Below are 10,459 nucleotides of genomic sequence, written 5' to 3'. Positions count from 1 at the left end.
CTAACACAAAACAAATGTTAAGATTTTGCCTATTTGTAGAGAGACGAAAAACAATCCTTTTCAAAAAAGAATAATTTTAAATGAAAGTGAAAAAAATGAATGAAATAAAAACATATCATCAAACGCGCTACATATAACAGGTTGAAGAGATAGAAGGATAATAGGGGCAGCGATCGGAAATAATGAGGGAAAGGATCAAAGGAAAGATGTTTTGGAGAGTAAAGAATATTGGTTGGGGAGACAGAAAGACAAAGGGAAAGAACTGATAGATACGGAAGTAAAGGGAAAGCAAGGAGGGGTAGAATAGGTGAAAGCAGATGGATATGCGAAGAGATGAGTGGAGGGGGAGGCGAAGGGAGGAATTGAGAGAGAGCGAAAGGAGGAAGAGGGATTGAGCGGAAATATGAGTTTGGGGTAGGAAAGTGAAGATAGATAAAGGAATGAGGAGGGACAGCAAAAGAGAGAGATAGAGAGGAAGAGGGGCAGAGTTGATAGATGAGTGGGGGGGGGGTGTTGGAGAGAAGGGAAAGAGACACAGTAGAGAGTGTTGCGGGGTGATAAAAGCAATGGAGTAAAAAAGGTCTGATGTAAGGGGTAGGAAGATCGGAGTAGGAGGAAGAGGAAAAGAAAATGGGAATGAGTAAACAGTCATCGTAACATGCACGACCACAAACGCATGTACGATCTTGATGGGAAAAAAGAGGAGAAGACAGATCTCGTACAATGCACGACCACACGAACGAACGGTGGCTCTGTGAGCCGGGCTTGAAAAACAGCACGCTGGTTCCCGTACAAATCAGAATATACATTATTTGAATGTTAAATATACACACATATCTAACCTCTTACAAAATGACATTATCCAATTGGTCCCGAGCGATCACATGGAGAGGGTGTGTAATCCGTACACCAGGGTTTGTATAACCTATAACGTTTGTGATATATCGGACGAGTTCTCTGCTTCGTGCTTATCCTCGTGTTTCTTTGAATACCATTTTCCTGAAAATTTACATACTGCTGGTGGCGTCTGTTAAATTGGGTAATGTTGTTTTTCTAAACTTTGACCAATTTCAGCAGTTTTATTTTGTTATGCTGTTTTAGCGACGCGAAAAAAGTTCATAGAACGCACATCGTACTAGCATGAAACGGAATAAGAAAACGACATTATGGTATGGTATGGGTTTTTTCAATACGGCGTGCTGTATTTTCACTGTTGAATTTGGAAAAGTAAATGGATAGGCATATATCAAATATAAATAATAGATACCACCCTTGGGTTTCAATATTTTCGACTTGCATTTAATATCAAACGTTCAAACATTAAAAGTTATACACACCCTGGTGTATGGATTACACACCGTATCCATGTGATCCCTCTGGACCAATTGGATAATGTCATCTTGTAGGAGGTGAGATATATGTTAAATACATATTTTTAGTAACTACATCAATATGGCTAAATTTTTACGTTTACGTACATGATATATAGTCACGAACCATCATTACCTGAGATGAACCTGCATGATTGGGTCTCTTAAGCGAAAATATGATATATTTTCCTGATACATCGACGAGCGATAGCCTGACGTTACATAATGTAAACAACAGAGTGTCGTCATGACCTGTATCATATGGACGTATTGTTCATAGAAAGAAGGAAACTTAAACAGAAAAAAAACAATTGAGAATTTGTCACGAAAGACCATGCTTAGCCCGACATCTTCGAAGACAGGGCTGTTGTTTTATATGTATACTTCATCTCAATATATCCCTATATATTGCAAGATGTTTTCTTTGTCCCCATTATTGAGGCCAGTTGCTGGTCGAAGGGGTTGTAATCCCCGACCAATAGGTCAGTGGTGATGTTATCAGAACTCAGCCAAACATCTTCCAAGACGGGGCTTTTTCCGGTCTTGAAGATTTTGACCGGTCCGTTATAAGAATGATGATTGTGAACATGGTCGACTGCGTTGCCAAGAAACCTGTCGAACAGGGACTGGATAATGAAAATAGGCTAGCAGGATCAGACACAGAGCAATGCCAAATAAAAGGGTCCTAAACTAAATTATCTTAGTGTTGTTTTCTTTTTACAACTCAATACCAGCGCTCACACTATTGCATCAGAATGTCTCAATTAGTTTGCGGATATTTTTCGTGTGTTTGCAGAAATAACTATGTCGTCTATATATATTATAAGAAACATTATAAGTGTGCTATTTGTACAATCTTTCATTTAATATCTTGATGTAACCCGAATTACCTCACGACGATTTGTAATAATAGACGTTAATGCATTAATTCAATATTTAAGCTTATGAAGGATGATACAAAAAGCTAATACATTTTCCGTATAGGCATGGCTTTTCCATCATTTAAGAATATCTGGCGGAAAAAGGATCGACGCGTAATTCTTTCTAAGTCTATTGTACGTACCATTTTCAAAGCATTTTTTATGTCACTCGAGGATAGTATTATTAAGCATCTATACACGTTACCAGACTGGCGAGATGTCGATAAAAATAATAACATATATTTTACATCGACAGTGACGTAAGCTATGATATCTTCTACCAAGTCTCTCTCGTTGGCACGATGTTGCGCGATATTGTAGTATTGTGTTTTGGGGGAAACCGGAGTTCTGAAAAAAACAACAATAGTCCGGCTTGGTGACCACTAACCAAACTCACATGTGTCCAGGCCGGGAATCGAACCCGGGTTTTCTTGGTGAAAAGCGAGTGCGTTAACCACTGCGCTTAACGGACAACCCAAAATATTGAGTTGAACGTAATATTGTTCTCGTGCACTTTATGTTTATTTGTATATTTATGTATAGCTATATCCAAAATATACTTTCTGAAAATGATGCATCAACAATGAATATATGTTATATATTGCCAGCGGCATGTTTGATATCGCCAATGTGGTTGAGTTTTCTCTGCTTCTTCTGGAACTGTATATGTAAGGTATTTCTTTTGGCATTGTCAAATGACTTGTAAAATAATTTCTTGTCTTAGGCATCCAATTTTATACTAGAGTAGGGTGAATGTCTTCCATTTTGAAAATAAATATGAAGTCGAACCTCAATGGCTCGAACCCGCTTGGCTCGAATTCCTCGTTGTTCCAAACTGGATGTTAAGGACCAGTATCTTTTTAATGAATGTAAGCTTTCCCACTCCCCTCGAATTTTCCGCGGCTCGAGGAATATCGCCGGTCCCTTGGATTTCGAGTCAACAGGGTTCGACTGTTCTAAAAAATAAACACATGTATTTTGTTCTCATTCATGTTAATTGCGAGCAATTCTTTGGACTTGATCGATCGGTGCCTAATGAATATTCGAAGTCGTAGATCACGTAGAATGACGCGATGAAACACATAACAATATATTGGTAAATAATATGTCCGTCTTAGGGTTGCCTTCGCCGTGCTTCATTTGTTACAAAAATGGCAATTACGAACGGGATTGATATACGCAGGAAGCTATAATTCAAGAATTCCTGATGTGCCATCAATTTCGAAATGTTTTTTTTTGAAAATGGACAATTGTGTTAATTTATTTGATAATCAGTTTATACCATCATTTACAGCCCTAATCATCAACAATTATATAAACGACGTGCATGTTACATTTAAAACAGTAGGAGCGTATCTATGAAATATATTCTCGGGCGTATACATTTGTTTCATTGATACGTCATCGAGGTGTCTGTTCGACTATTATAGCCAAAAGCAAACTACAGTGAGGAAGTTCTTATTCTTTGTTTTAATGAAAATTCATGCAAATTTCATGCTACTTAGTGTTTTGGAAAATTTATGTTTCCATTTATTCAAGTATTTTTTTTAAAAACTATTCAGCATCACTGGCATTAATCCCATCCTTATTGCAAGTCCATTAAGTGTCCTATGACGGATTGGTTTTGTAACAGATGGTCCAAAAACTGTATTGAATATTTGTTTGAAATATTATTTATGGTAACAACATATTGCATACCAGTAACGTCCTGATATTTTAATGGAGGAATATTTGAAGTGGTATTATATATTATTATTATATTTTACTTTTTTTACCATCATAAAAGGTATTCAAGTTTACGTGTTGTGCCGTTTGAAACGATTTTTTAACAGGTTAACAGATCTTGGACTGATGCTAAATGACGATATTATTATTTATGCTAATCCAAACCGTCTTTTTATTCATTTGTAATTTCAGAGGGTTATCTTCTTTCAGATATATTAAACATGCAAAGCTCTAGCTACCGGCTTGAATTAGTAATACTATCGGCATTATATATGGCTTCAAATACAATAAATTTAATATCATATTTTACTTAATTACGCAACGAATAATAGCCTTATGCACACATCTATATTTCCCAACCCAGGGCAGTTGCGAACGGTATAAAGTAAACTTTATAAGAATTATTCCCAATCGGGTCCATGGCTGAGCAAGTGAGACCATCATTCTGGCAAATAAACCGTGAAGACTTTCTGTATGCTTGGACGTTTTTTACGCCTAAAACATTCCGACCTCAGAATATATTTCTTAACGAACCTTTATATTTGAAACAATAGTTTTGTCTTAATATTCAAAGATGCCAGCCAAACAAACATTCCCTGGCTCCCACCCAATAGGAATAAACACAAAAAGGTACTTTACATACATATAATCATTGTTTGCCGTGTACGCCTCGAAGACCCCTGAGAACTACACTTGTTACATAATGGCCTATTCATCTAGCAGAAGATGTATTTAACCACGATAAATGTAATCATTTGCAATTACCGTTCATCGCATTTACATTGTTTTTAACCTATACGTTTTACATTGTTATCACAAAGTATCTGTTTAATTCATAAAATTATGGAGGAAAACAACAACTTATTTATGAACAGTCAAACCATAAAACCTAATATATTTTTGGAATTGCGTTTGAAAAAAAACACCATAAACAAATCAATAAACCTGATCAATATGACCTGTCCTGTTTGATAATAAAAGTAAATCATGGTAAATTATTAAAACTTATAGCATTTATTTAGCTTTACCCCAGCAGTTCAAAACGAAACTTCAGCGTCTTAAGAAGGTCAAAGACCATATTTAAATTAGGCTTTGTTACGCAGATTCTGTTGCATTTGCTAATTTACATCCAATTACAGTAATTACAGATTTGATGTGTTGTTACCTAGACAAAAGAACACATAAACGTATAAAAACTAGAAATATTAGAACATGAAATACATTAAGCAATTCCTCATCATTAAAACAACAGAGGAGTGACTGATAAACTACAAAATAATTTATGTTGGCCTTTTTCAAACGAGTACATGTTACCTTGACATTTCATTAAAATGGTTCATTTCGTCTCTAGGAAGTCGTGTTTTTAGGCGCGATTCAATGTTGTGTCAGAATGGCTGGCTATTTATAGTTTGTGTGTATGTTATATTTAACTGTCGAGCAGGTTTTGGTTTGAGCGGGAATCTGCACGTGTATAGATCAGGTGAAAGTATATAAGCTGTCTCTTGGTGTGGACCCACACTCGAGTACATTTTGTAGGAAGATATACTTTGGAGCAAGTCGTGAAGTTAAAATTATATTATGAATTATTCAGTTATTAATAAACAATATTTTAAGAAAGATGCTTTTTAATTCATAGATTATATGATACTGGTAAGGAAAATGGAGGACATTGAAACTATAGAAGACGACAAATAGAGCACTTGCAGATGCTTGGAAAAATAAGCCTTTTATCACGTGATAGTGTTAAGTTTTACACAAAACAGTAAGGACTCATTTATTTTATGGATTTTATTTAACTATATGATGTACATGCTTTTTGACGTATGTTTTTTTTTTTAAGTTTTGATAATTTTATCTTGTGCACGCAGATTTTCGGTTCGAATATTCGAAGAATAAGGAGAGCTATACTACTCACCCTTGCGTCGGCGGCGGCGGCGGCGGCGGCGGCGGCGGCGGCGGCGGCGGCGGCGTTGGCGTCACACCTTGGTAAAGGTTTTGCATGTAAGCACAACTACACAGTTATTTATCAGGTATATATTTTCAGCTACTGTTATGTATGTTTTGAACATATTATCATTAATGAAGAATATAAAATTGTAGAACATAATTTACTACGAATCTCTTAAATAAAGTCCCAAAATATCGATTATTATCCAACAGTTGATTTTTGTGAAACCCTTATAATAAAATTTAGACGTGCTTTAATGAAATTCTGTACTAGCAGGAATAACAAAAACTTGATGAGTCCAAACGAAACACCTTTGAAATACATTGATAGTAGCAAATGACAGAACAAACTTGACATGCTCTGATGTCTGTAAAGTGTTTCGTTTAATACCTCTTTCGTGTAACAAATTAGGGTATCTTTTACCTCATTTTCTTGTACTGTTACACGATTAAGTACATGATCAACATCTCAAAATATTGCTGGTGTTAAATAATTGAACAATAATTGCGGATCATACCAAATGTATATATCCTTTTGAATGAGAGCTTTATAAATCAAGCATACCTGATCACGATAACTCCATATTGAAGTGAAAGATAGTAATTTGACCATCAAAAATACCACAAATGAACAATAGGGAAGTCCTCTATTTTAGCACGTATTCTTAGAATTTGTGCTGCATTCAGCATGACACTTATAACTAGCTCTCATAGCCTCCACCTGTCATAGCATATCCTGTCAATAACATAACGTTTTATCTTGAGCTTGAATATCGTCTGAAAGTTACTGCATACGTCCAGAATCCTGGACGTTTCGTATAAAATTGTTTCTGACATTTCGTCTGACCCATCCCAAGATGTATAAACGTGATAGGGAAAAGATCTAAAACAACAACGCTTATTGGTAGTGATAGGCAATTGGTCGCAAGCAATAACGCTTGTCGATGGCGATAAAGGTATCAGTGTCAATGCATTGATTGTATCATATGTACATGCTGCACCGCAATGGCCTGCAACTGTTTCCTTGCGTTGTATGATACTTTTCAAGCTGATTGATACCTCACAATGGTCGACAACACTATATTATTTTCACTTAATATTGCATTGTTGGAATTACCTGAAGCTCAATCACCATGAATATTAAAGAATGCTAATTATTTTTAACAAGACTAACTGAGCGCATGGTATTATGGGATCTTTATTGTTTATGTTATTATCGATTAAAGTACATTCACTCAATTAAAAACAACATATCAAAATCCAAATGTACACACTTAGTGAGTGAATTGAATTACTATTACACACTTGTAACACATATTGATATATAGTCGATGTAAACCAAATACCATACAACTTGAATATAGTTTAATATACTTTTCAAACTAATGCCGGTCCCTATAATCCATATGCTCATACATGCTCATTCGGAGGCTCATAAACTTTTCAACGAATGGTTACACACGTTTCGAGCTCTCAAATTATTAAATGTTATGTTGTTTCTGTATACCTTTTGGTATTTGTATAATTATGTGAATATGTTTATGACGCTTTGACTAGGCTTTTAATTTACATTTGTATTTTGCCAATACACTTCGAACTTCTTATAATAATAAGTGACTAATTAAGATATGCCCGAGACTAAATCAAACTTATCATTTGGTTAAATAGTCCATCAATTTAATTCGAACCTTTACCAAATTATTAAGTGTTTACTTAATTTTTACTTTATGCGCGTGGCATGGTATGGAGCCATAAAGTTATTAGAGTAAACAATTTGTATTTCAATACAAAACTACAATTTACTGAAATATTAGTTTAATAATGAAAGGATATTCAACGACAACAAATGCACATAACAATATAAAGGACAAGTTTTTGTAATAAAATCAAACGCCATGTTGTGAAAATCTGATATTTTTAAATTTAAAACAAGATATTGGAAGTTTTTGTGTCATTCTATCTGATAATACATTCTATATTGCCATATACTATTATCCGATGTTGCAAAAGTATGAAAAATATAATTAAGTCTACAAACACAGATGAATATATGCCATAAAACATGCTGTTTTCTACATTGTCGCCGTCATCTTCAATACTCAACAACGTTTATCGTCTTGGACACATTTTATGTATACCCCTATCCTGGGGGAAAACAATTGAAGGATTGTTTACAAGATGCGTTCAACTAGCAAATAAATTGTTGTAAGGTTGTTTTCAATAATCTCTCATTATCGACCGAGAGCCGTGAAAGAGAATCTTCGTCTGGCAAAGCAAAGAGACGTGGTATTGTCTGTTCAATATTCATTTCAAATGACATTGCACCTTATTACTGTTTTCTTCAAATCTTTTTTTGAACCGCTTCCTTAAAGCTGCACTCTCACAGATTGAACGTTTTTACATCTTTTGTCTTGATAAGAGATAATTCTTGCATAAATATCTGCAAACAAATGATAAAAGATTGCTGACAAAAGATAAGATCGAAGGTTTTCATATTTCCGTTCGAAAATTAATGTTTAATGGCTTAAACCGTTGCTAACGGATTAAGAAAAATGCATAAAATAATAATTGAACTTGAATATAAAAATATGCGATCTAATATTTTGTCAGCAGTCTAATATAAACGTTAAACGTTAAACGTGTGTATTTGATTAAACGCCTATTTTTATACATTATATTCAATGGCGTTGTACAATACATGCATACTCTATATATCCAACATAATATTTGAACATATTTTGATATAAGACAATATAAAGCAGTTACCAATAAGATATTTAAACTTGCAACATTCATTAGATTAAAGTTGACTAAAGTAGTAATATATGTAAATCAAGTAAAAACATAATTGGTCAAAGCAACCGATAAAAGTGAAGAAAAAAAAACACTCTAAGACGCTAAAAATCAAATATAATATCAGACATTTCTTATCGGAGTCAGTTTTAAAACAAGTCATAAAACTGTGTAAAATAGTGAGTTTGAAGTTTTTCTTGAACACATCTATAGACACTGACTGCTTAATGTACAATGGCAGATTATTCCATAGTTTTGGTCCGATTGTGCAAAAACTTCTATCGTTAAACCTTGTTCTCTTGTTAAAAGGTACATCATACTTGATACCAGGGTCACTAGCTGATCTTAATCCTTGTCTACGACTTACACTCTCAGAAATAACTCACTTATATAACTGGTTTCCATGCATTTTTGCAAAAATCGGCTCGTTCCAAGACAAAAAAGTTGTCAAAACGTTTAATCTGTGAGAGTGCAGCTTTAACATTGTAAAAGACCAAGTTGGTTCATTAAACTGAAAATAACTTCAAATAAATAAAATGCATTGCAACTATAAATATCAAGGTTAAACGTATCTCGCTTTTTATTTCTTTTGATGAACTTGCATTTGTTCGTTGAAAAAAAATGTTATTTAACTACGTATAATACCAGCTTTATAACCGGCAAATTGAATTTTTTCTATGAATGCCATTTTATAACAAATGCATGGTCACAGACGACAACAGAGCGCAGCTTCTGGTACAAACGTTATGTGAAATCGAAAAATTTGTTTGATGTCGCAGTTATGTGTGTTTGTATCAACTACATAGCAAAATATATGTGCCTGTGTCAGTTGTAGTCATATCTTAATTTTTAGGGGGAAAAGTAAGTAATTAGTAACGTGCTCTATTTATCAAACCTTCATTGCCCTTCGGGAATCACAGATAACGTTCAGTATTTTCCGCAGGGGAATTCATGTACGGACGCAATACATATTGGTTCCTGGCTATACTATGAACCATTTAAACAGCAAGCCTTCCAATGTACAGCACAGAAAATAAAGTACGAATGCAGCCAAAGTACGAATGCAGCGAGATGAGTTGTCCTTGCTGTGTCTTTACGATTAATTATACCCCCAAGAACGAGGGGTTATATAGGAGTGAGCGTGTCGGTCGGTCGGTCGGTCGGTCGGTCGGTCGGAAGGTCGGTCGGTCTGTCGGTTTTCATGGTTTCCGGACGATATCTCATGAAAGGCTAGACATATTTCAAACGTTTTTGGTACACAAGTGTAACATCAGAAGATACAGGTCAAGTTTGATATTGGGGCTGGTTGGGCCAAGGTCAAGGTCACTGTTACTAAAAATAGAAAAACGGTTTCCGGACGATAACTCATGAAAGGCTTGACAGATTTGAAAATTATTGGTACACAGGTGTAATATCAGAAGATACAGGTCAAGTTCGATATTGGGGCTGGTGGGGCCAAGGTCAAGGTCACTGTTACTAAAAAAGAAAAACGGTTTCCGGACGATAACTCATGAAAGGCTAAACGGATTTGAACAATTTTTGGTACGCAGGTGTAATATCAGAAGATACAGATTAAGTTGGTAGGCTAGTCGGTCGGTCGGTCGGTCGGTCGGTCGGTCGGTCTGTCGGTCTATCGGTCGGTCGGTCGGTCGGTCGGTTTTCATGGTTTCCTGACGATAACTTATGAAAGGCTAGACAGATTTA

This window comes from Mya arenaria, chromosome 8 (assembly GCF_026914265.1).
Source record: "Mya arenaria isolate MELC-2E11 chromosome 8, ASM2691426v1".
Classification (NCBI taxonomy): domain Eukaryota; kingdom Metazoa; phylum Mollusca; class Bivalvia; order Myida; family Myidae; genus Mya; species Mya arenaria.
The sequence above is the reverse complement of the archived record's forward strand: the minus strand, read 5'-3'. Positions refer to the sequence as shown.